This window comes from Panthera uncia, chromosome B1 (assembly GCF_023721935.1).
Source record: "Panthera uncia isolate 11264 chromosome B1, Puncia_PCG_1.0, whole genome shotgun sequence".
NCBI classification, from domain to species: domain Eukaryota; kingdom Metazoa; phylum Chordata; class Mammalia; order Carnivora; family Felidae; genus Panthera; species Panthera uncia.
In genome coordinates this window covers 35,711,573-35,732,390 of record NC_064811.1, presented here as the reverse complement: position 1 = coordinate 35,732,390, position 20,818 = coordinate 35,711,573, and positions in this window count along the sequence as shown.

The following is a 20,818-nucleotide window of genomic DNA, read 5'->3' as shown; positions in this document are numbered from 1 at the left end:
TTCTCATTTTTTCTTCTTGAAAATAAGACTGCAATGGGTAATATTAATATTTTTGTCTGGGGGTTTAGAATAGATTTGAACAATATGCTATACGTTTTGCACAACACAATATGAATAGGAAGAAAAATAATGTTGTCATTGGCAAAAGTGTTATTCATTCATTAATCAAATAACATCTTAAGTCCTACCATGTATGGGGTAACATGGATACAATGTGATAGACTGGAAAGGGGTGAGGCTGGTGAGATCAATATGCACCTATAACAACAAGTGAGTAGGAAAACAGTTGTGATGGGAACAGAGATGGAAAAATAAAAATGCGTTGTGGGAATATCTTTAGAGGGTTACTTTCAGGAAGAAATCTATTGTACTCTCTGGCTTTAAACATCTGCTTCCAGTTCATACTGTTGCCATGCGGACTGAGTTGACCTTGAGCCCTCAGGCCTCAACCTATCCCATACAAAAGTTGTCACCAAAGGTTCTTGATGTCATCGTGAAAAAGAATTCAAAGATAGACACAACACAGTGATGATCAATACAAGCAAGAAAGTTAATTAAGCAAAAGTACAGTCTCAAGATGTGAGAGACAGGGAGCTCAAAGGAGAGCTGTGCCTATTATGGTACAGTTGTTAACAAAGAGGTGGAATATTCATTTCTTGAATAGAGGATTTCTTAGAAACAGCATAGTGTCTTCTACGAATGTGGGTTGTGCAGTTTTTCTTCCTTATTTAGTCGGGGGTTTCCTGTTATAGCACACTTGAGGAAGACATTTTAGTATGTTAAGTGGTATAATGAAGGAATAATGTGGTATAATGAAGGAATAATGTGACCTTTGGACTACTTTTTCAGCCATCTCAGGCCTGTCTGGTTTTATTTGGTTTCTTGTGGTTTTGTTTTGGAGTGCTGCCAGGATAGGCTTCTGGCTTCCTCATAGTTGCTGTCCTCCAGACAATCTGTTAGAACCTAACTAATTGCCTACAGTAACAATAGAACATCACAAATACAACACAAGTACAATTTCTGAAAAGATGTATCCTGAGTCAGCCCTTGACCCATATGCATTATATCTATATCTAATCTCTTCTTTAAATTTGAACATTTACTGAGTCTTAATAACTTCCTGAATGTTTTTCTTTTTCTTGACCATGCTGCTCATTTCCCAAATACTGTTTATCTTCGATATCATCCTGAACACAAACTTTGTCTTCTTGGTACTGGGGCTCCTTCCTTTGAATTATGCTTCCCTGAGTCATACAGCAGAGCACAGCCATGGCCAAATGTCTCTATTTTTCTACAGTCACTAAGTACCCCAAAATGAGTGGAATAGCAGATTTCATAGGAACCATGAGAGGTGGTGATGATTCTTGCATTGATCAGTGTTCAGTTGCAAACAGAGAACCTATGTAGTTAATTTGAGCAGGAAAAGTCTTATAACAGGGTGATATGGGACATACAGAATTTTAGAGAATGACTCTCCATCTGAAACCACAGACTGGGACTCTAAGGAATCTAAGGAATCTGCTCTTACTGTTGCTGTGGAGTCAGGAAGTTTGGGGTATGGTCATGAGCTTCTTGTTCATTCCTCCTCTGCTATTGTCCACATCTGAAAATGGATGCCTTGCAGCCTACTTTTCTATGGAATTCATGGAGTGGGTCTGACTGGCAGATCTTAAATCAAATTTACAACTATAATTGAAAGAGTATTGGGGATCTGGGACATGCATTCTTACATTTCCATCTTTGATTTCAGAAAGGCAGTCTATGTGAAGATTGGGACAGACTTTGTTTACATCCAATCACAGTATCAGTTCTACTATGGTTAATCAGCAGATTAAAGTTATATAATAGGACACATGGAAATTCATTATTACCTTTGTGTATGATTAAAAGTGTCCATAATCAAAAAAAGGAAAAAGGGAAATGGATACAAATTTTTAAATACTACTTTAATCAGGTACCCAAAAATAAGCAAGAAGGTATTGCTTGTCTGAAAGAATACAACTTGTGCAGTCAGTCCGAAAAGCCTGACCAAGTGCTTTCTCTGACAGATGTGATGTCATGTGATGACAGACAGAGGTGTACTAGAGATATGCTGAACTTAGACACTGCACCTGCCAACAAGGAACTTACAGCTAGTACAGAAGGCAGATACTAACCCAGCCATTGTAAACACTAGAAATGTCACAAAAAAGGAATATTTTATTCTATAAAAGCTTATGGAAAATTCCTAAATAATCTACTTTCAGACGCTGTGAGGTCAAGGAGAGCTTCCTAAGGAGACTGTGTTAAAGGTAAGACTTAAAGAATGAGTACGAGAAAAAGAAGAGGTATCAGTGTAGTATAACTGGGGAAGCTGGAACTTGGGGACCGGTAATGTGAGATGAATCTGGGCTCTTGAGAGGAAACAGCAGTGAGATCATGCAAGACTTCATAGCCATGTTTAGGATTTATACCTTATACCCTGGGTAACGGAAATCCATGAATTTTAAATAGGGGGATAATAGAACATGATTTATGCCTTCAAGGTTTTATTTTGTCAACTATATAGGAATTTGTTTATAAATGGAGAGATCCTTAGAAATCCATTGTAACAATCCAGGCAATCGAGATGGCCTGGACTGGATTAGTGGGTAGATACATGAAAATTTTGCCTAGATAGAAAATAAAATGTAACACATTCTGTCTGCTTCAATTTGACTGGAATCCTGTTAATTATATAAGCTCTAACATTAAAATAACAAGAAACAAAAACAAAAGCACCCTAAACACACACACACACACACACACACACACACTGACACATTCTCTAGGCAGTTTCAGAAATAGAAATAGTTATCATTTACTGAGCTCTTGCCTATGAGGCACCGGACCCAGCTATGTGTGTGTATGTGTGTGTGTGTGTGTATAAATATACATATATATATACACACAAATATATATATATATATATATATATGTATACACACACACACACACAGATATGAGATTCATATTTAATCCGCAATTAGAAGATGAGGAGCATGAGGCTTAAAGCAGTAAAGTGCCCTGTCAAGGTTACACAAGTGACAGACATGGGAATCAAAAGCAGATCTTCTAATCATACACATGTGTAAAGGTCAGCCGCCATGTGATACGTATAAAGATGCAAGACCATAGTTAAGAAATATCATACATGGTGAAAAATCCAGGTGGCACCCAGGTGTGGATTTCCTGTCTTCATGTATGCATTCATTCCAGATGACTTTCATTTGTTAAGCTCTGGAAAAAACAGCGAACAAAAACCTGGCTCACAAAAAAATTCCAAAAATTAAATTTACAAAAAAAAATTACCAAGAATTAAACTTACAAAAAAATTACAAAAAAAAAAAAATAGTGAGAAAGACAATACTTGCTCTAATAATTCTCACTTTGGGGTGGGAGAATACATTACTTTTTCTAAACATAAGCCGTATTTATTTTTGTTTCATGCTAGAAGATTTGGTTTCGGTGCCAGGAACTGAGCTTATCAAGACAGTGACAGTTCTCTGCTCCCCTTTATCATATCGGTCCATTCTTTGCCACACAATTTCTTCTTCTACTGGCTGCCTAAGACAGCACATCTGTGACAAATCCCAACATTCTAATGCAGACAGGCTATGTCAGAATTGTTTTTTTTTTTGGTTCTTGGTAACATGCGGGTCCAAAATAATGCTCTGGGAAGAATATAATCCAGAAGAGAATACCTGGGGACAAAATGGTCATTGTGTCTGAGGTTCCGGTATTTGAACTACACTCATTCTCACCACACTTTTCTAGGGACAATGGAAACTAGCTTCAGCACCAACCCAATATTTAACCTTGCTTTCTGTTATTCCAGTTTTGACCAGTGTTTCTTGTTTCCATCTTATCTACTTTCCTTATCCTGTGCGCATTCCTGGTCTCTCTATCCTCAGTATTGATGTGCCAGAGTGAATTCATACTGAGTTACTTATAAGAGCCATTTCTTAAATTTACAGGAATTTTGAGAGGCAGTTTTTAAACACAGTCATCAGTAAAAATTGAATTCTATAAATTTACAATTAAATAAATTATATTTTGAAAAGTAGTAAAACCCACAACTTATAATTTCCTAATTATTTTACCACATTTTACTATAATATGTACGCTCAAGATTATTTACATCTCTTTTTTTTAACGTTTATTTATTTTTGAGACAGAGAGAGATAGAGCATGAACAGGGGAGGGGCAGAGAGAGAGAGAGAGGGAGACACAATCTGAAACAGGCTCCAGGCTCTGAGCTGTCAGCACAGAGCCCGACGCGGGGCTCGAACTCACGGACCGTGAGATCATGACCTGAGCCAAAGTTGGATGCTTAACTGACCAAGCCACCCAGGCGCCCCTACTTACATCTCTTATATCCATAAGGAGGTATTACTTTGTAATGGTGCACTCCTGCCCACCTCTTTCCAGCTGTGTTCAGTGACACCACATTAGGAGTTTGAAATTGGCTGTGGTGGGAGAATATTTACACCATGGAAATCAGTCAAAGCTACCAGTTAGGGCTTGATTGGTTGTTTTGTTGATTATTTACTTAAGTAAGTGATGGGGAAATGCTAATAATGCAAATTTTATTTAAAAGTGTGCTGTGCCTCTAGCTATTGCATTATGAAGAGCAAAAAAAATCAGAAAATGGTTTCCCAATAATATTTGAAAAATATATGATTCAGCATTTGCTCACATCAATGAGAAATAAGTGAAACTGTGACATACATAGTATTAAGGATAAAAGTAGCTTCATTAAAATGAATATAATTTGAATAAAGCTCAGGAATAGCTTAATAGTAGATCACATATCATATTAAAAGACAATAAAATTACTGAGAAAACAGTGGATTGAAATACAATTCTATTTTGTCAATCCCTGGTTGAACTGCAGCCATGGGTTGCCTATCATTCCACAAATTTGGCTAAAATCAACACAGCACTTTGTGAGAAGCAATTGGCTATATGGAATTTACAACAAAAGAACTACATATTTATGATTCCATATATATTAATATTATATTTATATTTTTGAATTTTGTGCCAGACATCCTTCATATCAGTAACATTTACAGCAAATTGTGTGTATATGTATATGTGTACTTACATACATACATACATATATATTTTTTAATCTGGAAAGTTGTTAACATTTATGGGCACATTACTGATTATAAAGCCCTCTTTGTTATTTGAAGACCCTTTGGTCTCAACTCGATCACTTTTAAATGTTCTCAGATGAACTTGAATTTTTAATTCTTATTGTTTCCTTCATGAATTAATGTGTTGAATAAAATCTCTGACGTATGTTCATCTTATATTTACATGGAAGCCATGATTTTACATCTTGGAAAATTATACTTTAACATCTATTATGAGCCAGATTCACAAAGATTATTCTAAATAACTACTTCTCAATTGTATCATTTTGTTAGAATCAGCTTGAGAGCTTATTAAAATACAGATTGCTGGCGCCAGATTTTCTGATTCAGTAGATTCAGGTGAGGTCCAAGAATCTGCATGTTTAATAAGTTCCCAAATGATGACGATGTTGCTAACACTGGGAAAGGATATTGAAAACTATTGTTCTCAATTTATTTTGAACTGTCTAGCTCTTTAATATTTTTGTTAAGTTTTATTGAATGTTTATTTACTTATTGAGAGAGAGAGAGACATACTGGGGGAGAGGCAGAGAGAGACGGAGACACAGAATCTGAAGCAGGGTCCAGGCTCTGAGCTATCAGCATAGAGCCCCACACAGGGCTTGAACCCACAAACCGCAAAACCATGACCTGAGTCGAAGTCAGACGCCCAACCGACTGAGCCACCCAGGCACCCCTGTAAATATTCTTTTTAAACTGCTAAACATCATCTATTACAATACTCTTTGTATAAGATTTGGGAAGTTATGACTTTATACAAGGAACGTTATATAATCTTTTCAGTAATATAATTTTCCACTTTGCCACATAGCAAATTAGAGTTTAACCCTCCCAAGAGTTTCATATCTTTGTTATATAGTGAAAATAATTGCTTATTTTTAACATAAAAATTACAGAATGTGCAAATTAATAAGTCTGGTGTTTTACTTCTCTGTTGTATTTTCGTAATTGTGAAGACCTTTCCTGCACTTTCAGGATGAATGGGGCTCTTTATCTGCTAAAAAAGAAGAGAATTAAATACTATTAATTAAATACTAGAGAGCTAATAGACTCCTATTTTGAAAATAAGGATATGTAAAAAATTTCTGTCTATAGCAGGATCCCCTCCCCTGATAAAGGACGTTGAAAAATCACCTGGGAGTTTTGCTCAGAAGGGGTATTGGTTTCCAATAAATTCTCTATTATCAACCACCTCTTAATGTTTCCTAAACTTCATTGAGCTAGGAATCATTGGGAAGTACTTGTTAAAAATACATATTCCATCCCCTCCCCCATGGTCTTCTGTTAAGTTTCTCGGGATCCACATAAGAGTGAAAACATATGGTATCTGTCTTTCTCTGTTTGACAATAAATTTCATATTGAAAAGATAATAATAGAGAAATAAACAAATAAATGAAGCTTAAAAAAACAGATACTTAAACAAATGCTTAAAAGAAAAATACATATTCCGAGGCATCCTGCACAGACCCTCTAAAAGTCAGAATCTCCAAGAAAGGAGTTGGGGTTGATCAGTTATTCAGTAAAGTCCTGGATGACTCTTATTTTCAGGGAAACTTGAAAGACACTAAGGGACAGAGAAGGTGACCCAGGGTCTATATGTGACTAACCACTTCCTTGAAACATTTTAGTCGTTCCCAAACTTGGCTTCATTAGGATCTTTTAAAAGTACTGGTTCCTCTTACCCCCAGACATTCTGATTTAATTGGTATGAAGTGCCACCAAGGAATTCGGATATTTTTTTTTTTTTAAAGCTCTACATACTATTCTAGCATACAGCAGAAATTGGGAATCACGGGCATGGTTAGTAAGACTTGTTCCAACGCATCTCTAGGATCTTAAGAATAAGAAACTTCTTTGGACTTGGTATCTCTGAGGTTTATTTTCTAGTGCCTTGTGAAAAGAGGAAAGGTTAAAAACTTCATCTATTCATGTCCTTAGAGAAGAAAAAGATGGCGGATTGGAATACTGACACTGACCTTTTTGGTTGGTTTGCTATATTTTTACATGGGAACTAAGGAGTCTTCAAAGCACTGCTGATTATTGGAATCTTTCACAAAAGAGGCCGTGAAATAACACCGAGAAACCGTTTTGTTTTTCTCTTTGCTTTATCACTTAATGCTCTCCTTATGGTCACTATGTTCTCTGGGCCTCGACATCTTGATCTTCAAGATTGGGCCACTATTTGTCAGGACCTTCTGCACAAAATTATTCTGAGTCTGTGAATGGGAGGTGTTGCATGAAGTAAACAGTGCTCATGATGTGAAAGGGTGGCCCTCTCTTCTTGTGGCAGTAAGATTACTAAAGTAACCTATTTTATTTTATTCATCACATTCTAATCATTTTTTTAATTAAAAAAATTTTATTAATGCTTATTTATTTTGGAGGAGAGAGAGAGCATGAGCAGGGGAGGGGCAGAGAGAGAGGGAGACAGAAAATCCAAACTGGTCTCCAGGCTCTGAGCTGTCAGCACAGAGCCCAACGCAGGGCTTGAACTCATGAGCTGTGAGATCATGACCTGAGCCGAAGTAGGATGGTCAACCTACTGACCCACCCAGGTGCCCCTAATCAGTTTTTCTTTTAAAAATGTTTCCTGAAGTACACCATGCATACTCAAGGGTAGCAAATTAAAAACATAGAGATAGAGGGTTCTTAAAATGAAGTATTCACAGTAAATTTAGTCGAAGTATTTTTAATGTTTGTGTGATTGGTTTTTATTGCATGGTCATATTTATTATTTAAAATGTTCTATATGAGAAAAAGTAAAATATTTATCAAAGAGTTTCCTAAAATCCTTACCTGATTTTGTTGTTCTTTTGACAAGTATTCATATTTTACTCTTATTGAATTTCAGCAGGTTGCTTTTGAAATATTTACCTCTTTTGCTTCAGTTTGTTTTCAGTAAATGATATTAACTTAAGACCATATTAAACTAAGGCCATTTAGTTTTTCCACATTTGTATGTTATGCACGAAACAGATTGGAAATAGTTCCATGTTACTCATGTGTCCTAGGCAATAGGCACTTAGATTCTGTAAAGATAAAAGATGGTCTTTGTTAATTTCTTTCCCCAGAGTTCCTATTTTCCCAACTCACATTTCAGTTATTTAAAAGGTTTTACCAGATCTACAGAAAAAGAAAGTAAGAGTAATGTTTTCAAGTGATTTGTGCAACTTCTGCCTATCATACTAATGTCCTGAGGCGTTCTACTTTTTCTTCTTCTTCCATGTCCCCTCTTCTCTTCCTCCTCATCCTCCTTCTCCTTCTTCTTCTCCCTCTCCCTCTCCATCTCCTCATCCTCCTCATCCTCGTCCTTGTCCTGCTCATCGCCCTTCTTCACCTTCTCCTTCTTCTTCTTCAACTTACTACACAAGAGTAGTACAATCTTCCTCCAACATAAGAAAAAACAAAGTTGGGATGGATACAATAGACCTGTGAGCTTTCATTTCGCTTTAGTGGAAGGTGGAGCAAAAATGCCTTTGAATAAATGTTCTAGATGATGGTGTTTCAACTATGTTGACAGGGCCCTATTAGGTTTTGTTGCAGTCATCTATTCTTTGAAGTCACAGAAGTGATTATATATATGTATGTATGTGTATATATATATATGTATATATATGTATATATATGTGTATGTATATATATACATATATATATTTAATTTTTCCCATTTTTTGTTATTGTTGTTGTTGTGGACAAAGATTGTATTTATGAGAGTTTAAATCCCATTTGATTGGCATTATTAACTAATTTTTAAATTTCCCAGGAATCTAAAGATCCTTACTTGTTCATAATTTGAGTGTATATTAATTTGCAGGGAAGCAGCCTCACAAAAACTCCATTGTGTGTATTCTGGGCTTGTCTATTCAGACACAGCTCACAAACCCGAGGATAAAGTTTTCAACAAGGAGCACTACAGAGGAGAAACTGGGCAGGTGAGTTTCTTTCTACCTCTGCAGATACCTACTTCTACATAGATAGCTGCATCTGTGCCTGTCTACATCTGCAGGAGACTTTCTCACATTCAGTCTAACCCAATATTCATAAATATTGTATTAGCAGTGAGCACATGGGTCTTAGCACCCAGTATATTCTGCACAATAAATTGGCAAATGTGCACTGAGTACCTGCTGTGTTGGAACCGCTATGCCATATGCTGAGGCAAACTGGTGAACAGGAGAAATGTGATCAATGTCCTCAGAGAACTTGAGGTTAAATGGAAACAAACACATCATTGCAATAACCAGGAGACTAAGCTCCACAAGCCCAAGGACCATGTCTCTCTCCCACTGATAAATCTTTAAAATCTGGCTAAGTGAAATCTAGCAACACATTTTGTTCCTTCCAAATTAAATGAATGAATAAATTTAGGACAATTTTCAAGAAAGCTCTCCTCTTTTCTTTATTTTTCAATATTTTCTTTATCTGAAGTTCACTTGAGACATGCCAGAAATCTCTTTGTCGTCATCTTTCCAGCAGAGTGTGGAAGTTCATAAGCCTATGAGGTCTCTGAATTACCATCTGGGTTCCAGTTCAGCTCAGTATAGTACTCTGCATCAGTACTGTGCTCAAAGCCAGCTAAATATGAGCCATGATTGTATTTTCTGTTTGCCATTTCCCCATAGGCCCTGTTGAGGAGAGATAGCTGTTATCTGAATCAAAATTCATCTTTTCACAGGAGTATTGATTTAATGTTCCTTTGAACACTCATCTCTCACCAATATTTTGCACAAGTATGATAAATGTCCTTATAGGGAAATTAGGTAAAAATACATAGGATGGACTGCTGACCTATGGTTGAGGCCCACAGGAAGGATTTCTGGAGGAAGTGATATCTAAATTGAACTTGTTGTCAAAGATGTTTCCTAAAATGTGAACATGGATCTTTCCTTTATCCAAATGAATTGCCACTCAGATACAGAAATATTTTGAATATCGTAAAATATCTAAATTTCTAAGCTTGAGTACACTTCTTTTTCTTGAATAACTTTTCTATGCCTTTCCCATATTCCAAATAAAACAATTCAGCAAGCAAAATGAAAATAAAGTCATAGCAATTTCAACGAAATATTAGCACAGAAGTTGTTGACTCGTTTGCAACCTATACATATGTATTTGTATAATTCAATTAATTTAATAAAAATAATCACTAGTAATATAGGTAGACTTGCAGAGGAATAAAACTGATTCTCTTTAATGCTATAAAAATTTTACTCATTGAGGTATGACATATTTAACAAACTAGTTAAGGTTTTGTTATTAATATCATAGTCTGCATACCTTAATAAGGCTATGAAGTGTCATTAATTTGTGACATTACATAAAGTTAGATAAATTAAATAAATTAAGCCTTTGAAAACAGTAAGTGCAGTTCTAAAAGCAATTCAAATTATTTAGAATTGTGGACTTGTGAAGTAATCATACGAAACACAGCTTGCTCCTCCTGAGGCCACCAGGACATCCAGTGGACGGGCACAAATGGTTTCCAGAGCATTTCAATGAGAATAGTAATATGGATCACTGTGGGCTGGCTGAGCTTGTTGAAGGGGTCAGAAAGCAAATGTGTACACATTATGTCTAACAAGTCAGTGAAAACACTTAATGGACTGAAGAGGAGTGAATGATAAGTTTGATGCTGTTTTAGAAAAAGTTAAGTCCAAAAAGAAGTCAATTTAGGGAAGACTTAAAAATGCAGTCGAGAGGCGCCTGGGTGGCTCAGTCGGTTAAGCGTCCGACTTCGGCTCAGGTCACGACCTCGTGGTATGTGAGTTCAAGACCCCCGTGGGGCTCTGTGCTGACTGCTCAGAGCCTGGAGCCTGTTTCAGATTCTGTGTCTCCCTCTCTCTCTGCCCCTCCCCCGTTCATGCTCTGTCTCTCTCTGTCTCAAAAATAAATAAACGTTAAAAAAAAAAAAAATGCAGTCGATTATCTCCATTGTCTGAATTCATTAGGTATCTGACCAGATTGTTGATTTAAACAATTATGGCCCTTGGCTGTTTTGACTTGCCCTCTGTCTACCTCCATTTTCTCATCCATAAAACAGGGATAGTGATAATAATTATTCATAACATTGTTTGATAATTAATTATGTGAAAAGTGCTTAGAACAGTGGCCACCACATAGTAAGTACATATAAATGTGTTAATCTTAATAAAATGACTTGGCTTTTGTGCTTTTAAAATCCAAAAATGTTATTTCTGTCATAAAATTACTGTAATCACTTCCCTCTTTATTCTTACATAACTGTTTCCATTTCATTCTATGGCATTAAATCCATCCATTCATTCATGGGTTTTGTTTTTGTATTTCCCTTTCCACCCCCATCCTCCATGGCCCCCTGCCCAGGATTGTTTCCCTAGCAGTCTCAGAGTCTGTGTCCTTTTCCTTTTTCCCATTTGGCCAGACACTGAACCTTCACCAATTGTTTCTAGATATTTTTTCTCAATATTTTAATTTATCTTATCACACTTTATAGACTTGCATGAGTCTATGGACCACACTTTAAGTGGCAGGGGTCAACAAACATTTTCTATAAAAAGCCGGGGTGTCATAAAGTCTTTTTACAATTATCTAACTCTACCACTGTAGCTTGAAAAGTCTTAGATAATAAATAAATGAATAGATGAGGTTGAATTCTAATAAAACTTTATTTATAAAGTCAACCTGGCTGGATTTGGCTGTAGTTTGTCAACACCTGATATTATTACAGAGGATGAATAGGCTTTTGGATGCTATCTTAAAGGCAATATGAGGAGAATGAAGGATACTAAAATGCAAATAACTAAATTTTGATTTCACATTTACTTTGTTCACTCTGAATAATGAAATGAAAAAAACAAAGTTTCTAGGAAACAAATGAGATATTATGAGAGGTATGAACTCACGTGATAACATTTGCTATAAAAGAACTATCTACATTCAAGAGATGCTTATGAAGGGTAAATTCATATAAGGTGATCAAATGTCCCAGTTTTCCTGGGACTAAGGAGTTTCTCAGGGCCCAAAACTTTTAGTGCCAATGTGTGGAGTAACAACTTACTCCAATAATTCTTTTTTTAAAAAAGTGGTGGCCCTAATAATGGATATATGTCACCATACATTTGTCCAAACCCAAACGATGTGTAACACCAAGAGTGAACTCTAATGTAAACCGTGAATTTGGGGTGATTTTGATGTGTCGATACAGGTTCAATAAACAGTAATAAATGTACCACTCTGATGGGCACCATTGATAATGGGAGAGTCAATGCACGTATAGGGGCAGAGGATATATGGTAAGTCAGTATACTTTCCCATCAATTTTGCTGTGAACCTAAAACTGCTCAAATAAAATGAAGTCTATCAAAACATGTTTGGTGGAAAGTAGTGTCATAAATTAAAATAAATAATAATGGTAGAAATGCAAATGAGGGAGACATACAATGTTTCAGTTTGGAATTCACAAATTATCTACTACCTGGGAAGTAAGTCTTGGAAATGACCAGCAGACAGTTGATATATGGTTCTGGATTTCACAAAAGAACAATAACCTAGAGATAAATTCTGGGAAGTTAGCAGACTGTCAATGCCAATATGACAAAAACCATATGAAACACTTCTGTCATCAAATACACTTGACTCACTGACTCTTTTCAGTGAAGAAAACCACACTCCATGGGGAAATGTGGGGTATGTCAGTGAGAGAGTGTTAGGAAGGGCTTGACTTAGGAGCTGGAAATTAATGTCTTTAAAGGTTTAAAGGTTTATTCTGTTTTATATTTTAAAAGATTTTGTGTGGAATAATTTTGGACAGGGTCCCAAAAATATGTTCCAGTCTGGGCACCAAGAAAGCAAGGCAATTCTATGATTGCGTACCCTCGTAATTTTTATCTATAAGGTAGGAAGAATGGAGTAATGCTAAAGCTAACTGGTAAAGAAGCAGCAGTCACTCCCATTAGCCCAGAGAAGGATATGTTTTGTCCTTTCTTGTGCACAGTGTTCTAGCTTTTGTCTATACTCAAGCATGATTACAAAATGCTCTTATTGTTGTCTTACTTCATTAGTCACCCAGTGATCTTGTTTGATATTGGTATTCTATGAAATTGTTTATGTTAAGTAGGGAACCATTGTGGTTTAGTTTTTATGGTTGGGACAAATACCATCTGATAGATGTCAGAAGTTGTTCCTCTTTTTTTCCCCTCAAAACTGAAGCTTCTATTTAAAACTATGAGGATCTCAGAGATTTCCTAGGGACAGTGTGCAGATTGCAAGGCATAAAAGATATAGGGTAGAACTCTGAAATATATAATCAGTGCTTTGAATTCTCAGTCTCCACTCCCTTGTCAATCACTCCCATCCCCAACACCTAAGATCATCTATAGGTCCTGGAGTAATTTAGAAGAGACCAATCAAGTTTTGCCTGTAGTAAATTGAGAATTTTGGTTGACATAAAATCAACTGTTTCCATATGTGACATCAGTGTGACATCTCAAACTCTTTTCAAAAGCAGTTACATTGTTTCAAAAATCTAAGGTTCACAGAATCCACTCCTCTCAACATTTGCATCAGGAAAAGAGGCTTCTGATTGTTATTTCTGAGCACATTAAAAGAGGTATGGAGAACATTTAAATAGTTTTGAGAAGTGTGAGAGAAAGCTGACTGGAGTGCAAGATACTATTTAAGATATTATTAAGATATCATAAAGAATCCAAATGAATTTAATGATCCCACATTTGGCATCACTCAGTTTAGAACCTCTTCCATAGTTTGACTGTTCTCTGTTGCTCAAGTGTAGGATCTTAGAAGGTCAGCACATTTGGCCCTCATTTCCTAGCTAGCCGGTCTCCTAATGCTGATATCCTGCTTCCAGATTTAATTTCAGGTATCCCTACAGACAGGCAGCATAATATTGTTAAAAACACAGATTAGGGAACATTTGCTAGGGTCCCAATCCTATATCTACATCCTTCTTGATCTTTGGCCTTAGGGAAGTTAGTTCATCCATGACTCACTTTCTTCATCTGTAATGGGAACATAATAGCCTCATAGGATTATTATGAGAATAAACAAGTTACTCCATGCAAATTTTCTTAGTATGTAGTAAGTGCTTTTTAATCATTTGCGATTAGTATTGTTTTTGTTGTTACTTGTATCATCATCATCATCATCATCATCAAGAATTAATCCTCCCCAAGGAGGTATCTGGCCTTTGTCCCAGCTCCTAGTAGGTAACCTCTAAATCCCTGGAATTTCTCGAGTTATAGGAGGGATTTTGTTATAGTGGGTCCATAAAACCACATCTGATAATTTATTCTAATGACATAACTAAAAATGGGGACAAATACATCTGACAATCTCAGTATGAGGGCTACCCATGCAGAGAGATCAACTCTGTGATTATAGCATCGGAATGTTGAGGCACATGATACCAGTCTGGCCTCAGGGTTGGGGGGCGGGAGGAAGGGAGTTCAACCACATGGACCATGATTCAATTAATCATGCCTATGTAATAAAGCCTCAATAAAATCTCTGGTCACTGAACTTATAATGAAGCTTCTTAAGTTGGCAAGTGTTTTTGCGTGTTACCATACAGGAATGCCAGGAAGGTGAGCACTTCCCTGAGGACATAAAGACTTCGTGTTTGGGAATCCTTTCAGTCCCAGATTCCACTATGTATCTCTTCCTTTGTCTGATTTTGATTATTTTCCTTTAGCTATAATAAAAGTGAAATCATAAGTAGAATGACAGTACTTTCCTGAGTTCTGTAAGTTGTTCTAAAGAATTATGGAAACTGAGGGTGGTTATAGAAACCCCCAACTTTGTAGACAGCTAATCAGAAGTCAAGGTGGCCCTGGGGACCTCCCAACTTGTGGCCGATATCTGAAGATTTGGGAAGATATCTGATAAATTTGGGAAGATTTGGCACTGTGGAGGGTTATGCTCATAACCTTGAATTCAGCTAACTCTTTGTAGAAATAAACAAATTAATATATACAGATTTTCTTTTTTTTTTAATTTTTTTTTAACATTTATTTATTTTTGAGACAGAGAGAGACAGAGCATGAATGGGGGAGGGTCAGAGAGAGAGGGAGACACAGAATCTGAAACAGGCTCCAGGCTCTGAGCTGTCAGCACAGAGCCCAATGCGGGGCTCGAACCCACGGACCACAAGATCATGACCTGAGCCAAAGTCAGACGCTTAACCGACTGAGCCACCCAGGCTTCCTAATATATACAGATTTTCTTACTATGTAGTGAGTACTGCCTAACCATTAGCTATTACTATTATTTTTATTATTGTTTCTATTATTATTTTCAGAAACTTGTTCTCTTTTTTTCTGGCCAAAAAAAAAAAATTACACTTGAATTTTCTCACGTGTTAAAACCATTGCTCTTCTCCCCAATTTCTGTGATGTGTTGGCCTCCTAATTTAGGTACTTTTGATGTGACATCTCTACCTCTCTCCAACCTTATCTTTGCATCCTACAGTATATTCTCTACATAACATTTGGAGTTATTCTTTAAAAATATAAGCCACACCAGGGGTGCCTAGGTGAGTCAGTCGATTAGGTGTCCAACACTTGGTTTCAGCACAGGTCATGATTTCACGACTCACGAATTTGAGTCCCACATTGGGCTCTGCACTGATAGCCCTGATCCTACTTTGGATTCTCTCTGCCCTTTTCCAGCTCTCTCTCTCTGTCTTGCTCTCTCAAAATAAATAAATAAATATTTAAAAATAAAATTAACTCTTTAAAAAAATATATAGGCCAGACCATTCTCTTCTGAGAAAAAAATTTTAATAGTGTCTAATATAACTCAGTACTGTATTTGTACTTTTCATGGAGGCCTGCAGGATCCTTGGTAACATGGCTCCCATTCCCTGTCAGTCCTCATCATATATAATTTTCCCACTCTCAGGCTTCATTCTAACAAGCTGAATTTCTTAATCTTCCTCAAACATATCTTTATGATCCTCCTTTTTAAATACATAATTTCAATTTCTATTAATATGTCATCATCTCAGAAAAAGTTCAATAAGTGTGTTTTGAATGAATGGATTAATGGATGAATGTATACATGAAGAAGAAAAAGAATAATTGGGTGAATGAATGAATGAATGAGTGCATTCCAGACCTGGTAATGAAAGTTGGCTGGTACAAATAAAGCTCTTTGGAATGAATGCATTGACATTATTAAATATGTGTACATATTTAATTCTAGCTTTCTTTATGTGAAAGGAAAATTGAATGAATATTACAGCCCAAGGCAACTGGAAGATGGATTTGTCATTAAAGTGAGGAAAAAAAAAAATTAGAGCATAGGAATAAAACTTTGATTTTGTAAGGGGTATGGAGGACTTTAATTGCAGGTTGTGATGAAAATAATAGCTCTCAGCTCACATTAGTTCTAAGCGCAGTGTTATAGGACACATAATTAGCACATATGTACATACACAATTTTGTATGAAATTAAATTTTACGTTATTATCCTACTGCACATTACACAATAGACCACGTGTTTAAAACTTATAAAAGAGAACCAAGCTTTGTATGTTTAATGATGTTAATGTCTACATACTGTATTTCATTTTGAAAATAGTCCCTAAGATTACCAAATTAGAATTAAGTCAACACAATTTTTACTATACACAAAGAATATTTAAGTACCACTCCTCTCCAACTGCAGATTGTTTTCATACATCTGCCTGTATAGGAATTACTTTAACATCTCTTGAATAAATAATCAAAGTTAACTATTCCCACCACAAACAAGAAATGATAATTATATTGTATTATATTTTTATATAATTGTATTATAATTTACATATGTATCAGACACGATGCACACCTTAAATGTACACATTATCTGTCAAATATATTTCAATTAAACAATTTAAAGAAAATTGGTCCAGCTTTTCCAAATGTATTTTCTAAGCATGTTTGTAAAGTAACAACATAGAAGCAGCATTGCTGATGTTTTAGTACTCGTGTACTTAGTAAAATACAAAATCTTCATGTACTTAATACAAAATCTTCAAGTTTATGTACTATAACTTCAATCTATGACAGGCAAGACTATTTAAAAAATAAATAACCGGGGCGCCTGGGTGGCTCAGTCGGTTAAGTGGCCGACTTCGGCTCAGGTCATGATCTCACAGTCTGTGGGTGCGAGCCCCACGTTGGGCTCTGTGCTGACAGCTCAGAGCCTGGAGCCTGTTTCGGATTCTGTGTCTCCCTCTCTCTGACCCTCCCCCGTTCATGCTCTGTCTCTCTCTGTCTCAAAAATAAATAAACATTAAAAAAAAATAAAAAATAAATAAATAACCTTTAAATGATCTTGTGGACAGTATGGTATTGGCACAAAAAAGACACATAGAAAAAAATAAAAATAAAAAAAAATGATCTTGTCGGTAAACAACTTAGTTTAATGTAAATAACATTTAATATATATCAGTAGAAATACATATTTTTGGGGCACCTGGGTGGCTCAAGTTGCTTAAGCATCCAACTTCAGCTCAGGTCATGATCTCACAGTTCGTGGGTTCAAGCCTCGTGTTGGGTTCTGTGCTGACAGCTCAGAGCCTGGAGCCTGCTTCAGATTCTGTGCCCCTCTCTCTCTCTCTCTCTCTCTCTCTCTCTCTCTGCTTCTTCCCAGCTGGCACTCTGTCTCTGTCTCTTCAAAAATAAATAAACGTTAAAAAAAATTAAGAAATATATATTTTTTATTTGCATAGACCTCACAAAATTTTCATTTGAAGCAGAAAGTAGTTAAAAATAATAATTCTGTTTAAAAATAAAAATGTCCAGGGGCGCCTGGGTGGCTCAGTTGGTTGAGCGTCCGACTTCGGCTCAGGTCATGATCTCGCAGTCCGTGGGTTCGAGCCCCGCGTCAGGCTCTGTGCTGACAGCTCAGAGCCTGAAGCCTGCTTCAGATTCTGTGTCTCCCTCTCTCTCTGCTCCTCTCCTGCTCACACGCTCTCTCTCAAAAATAAAGATTAAAGAAAAAAAATTTTTAATAAAAATGTCAGGACTCTTACAAAATTCTAGTAATAAGAAATTTTACTAGAAGTTTTATTTTCTCTTTATTTTTAATCTATCCAGGTTGCCTTCCTGGAATTAACCAGTTATGAGTTCCCTGTGATGCTTCCAGATATTCATTTCATCTGTCCAATCCTTCCTTCATCAACTATTTAATGAAGATGTATTGAACACTTACTATGTGATAAATGCTTTTTTCTCGTCACAGGGGACACAGGAGTGAACAAAACAAAATATGTCACAAGTTTTACAATACAGGCAGTGAGGCAGATAGTTAACGAATTCAACCAATAGAAATGAATTTTGGTGAAAAACACCATGAAGAAATAAATGTAACAGTATAACAAGGTAAGAAGAAAGGAATTTTGTGGGCTGATTTTCAGTTTGATACAGAGTTAATGAAGGCCCCACTAAGAGGCGGCATGTGAGCAGATACGTGAATAAAATAAAATAAGCCCTACTGAACTTAAGGCAAGTCTCTCTCATACGGAAGGAACATCAATGGTTATACCCTAGAAGCTTGAGTTGATGTCTACTTTCTACCAGATACTGTGAAAGACACTTGGAAGCCAAGATGGAAGATTTGGATCCAGCCCTCAATACGCTCACCAGTAAGCCACTTAATGCCCCGTGAAAATTGTCATGATGAAGGATCCAGCAGGCTAACTGGATTAAGGCAGAGATTTTCTGGAGGCAGTAAAATGTGGTGGCTAAAAGCAAGACTTCTAGGACCCAAGAGACAGAGTTTGAATTCTAGCTCTGCTGCTAATTAGCTGGATCTCCAAAGGCAAGCGATTTAACCTCTGGCTACTTCTGTTCCCTTATCTGAGAAGTGAGGTTAATACCAATACCAATGTCATTAGACTGTTGTGATGATCAAAGAAGTTACTATATGTGCAATGTTTAGGACTGTTCTTGGTACATCACAAGTACTCTGTAAATGTTAGTTAGTAGTAGTATTTTTGTTTGTTTTATACCCTACCTCCAAGAGAGTATAATGGGAAGATTTATCAGATTCATTTTTTGGGTTTTTTTTTTTTTTTAAATGTCTTACTTTCACTAGAAAATCTCCTAGGGAAATAATATATCAAGATCAGAATCCCTGAAAGACAGGTGAGTACACAGTTTATCCAGCTAACTCTGTCCCCAGTCAACAAAAGTATAATGGCTGCAATCATCAAAAAAAAAAAAGACAAAAAAAAAAAAAAAAAAAAAAAAGATGAGTATCTTGTCTATATCATCTTGTCTTTCCTGAAGGTTTTTGTTGTAGCAATGTTACCCGGCATTTAAGTCAATGGTACTAAATTCAACAGTTAGTAGATTTTTAACACTAATATTATTTCATTGATAAAATCATGTTCTAAACATTTTGTTGTAGCAGACAGTGACAGAATATGCATTACATATGGGCAGTGATTTTTACAAGGAATGGACCTTAACCTCCTGTCTTTCCATAACTCAAATAGTCTCTTTCCTTCATTTAATTTCTTTGTAGGGTTGCTATGAAGGTTTAGGGTGTGAGATGAAGAGTTATAAATTTTTGTAGACTTCCATGAGTATAAAACTTGGATAGATTGACATCCTTTTAAAAGGACCTAAAAGTATTGCCTGGCATGAAGAATTGACCCCATTAACAGTGTGCTGTAAAGGGCAGAGATAAGCTATCGTAAACTTGTAGATTCAGCAGGAGAAGCCGTGTAACTATAGCCATAGTAATAGAATGATTTAGAGGTTGAGTCCCACTGGCAACGTGCCTGAAGCTCATAACATGAATATCAGCATGACATGAAGTCATAAAGAGGGTTTTCACTCAGGTTCATGTCTAAATATCTCACAATGTTCTTCTCCATCAAATTCTTCTTCCTCTTCTTCTTCTTTTTTTTTTTTTTTTTTTTAAACCAACCTTACCTTTCTGTTCACCTACCACGTTTCTTCATTTAGGTTTCTTCTTTCTCAAACTTCCCTGAGCCCTGTCTTCATACCACTTAATAAAATTTAAATGGCTTTGTTTTGAGCCCACTTATAATCTTGGAATCTTCTTAAGTGGCTACATTATTTACATGAATATCAACAAAAATTGCATAGAGCATGTAAAAGAAAGTGCTTTAAATGTATCAATCCATTTCATCCTCAAGCCCCCCTATAGGAGAGAACAGCATTGTCATCTACATTGAACAGATGAGGAAAGTTAGACATCAAGAATTTAAGTAGCTTTTTTTTTTAACTTTTTTTCAATGTTTATTTTTGAGAGAGAGAGAGAGCCCAAGCAGGGGAGGGGCAGAGAGAGGGAGACACAGAACTAGAAGCAACCTCCAGGCTCTGAGCTGTCAGCACAGAGCCTGAGGTGGGGCTCAAACTCACAGACCCTGAAATCATGACCTGAGCTGAAGTCGGACTGAGCCACCCAAGCGCCCAAAAATTTAAGTAGCTTTCTAATGCTCAAACAGCTTAAATAATACTTAATCTAGGATTTGGATCTGTCTATCCTAGAATCTTTCTTTTAAAACTTTTAGTTCAATAAATTCTCTTCTGGAACTTCATATTAGTTTTACTCAGACCCTCTGACACTATGCAGGAATCTTAATGAAATGCGTTGATATTTTAACCTGTGGGTTTTT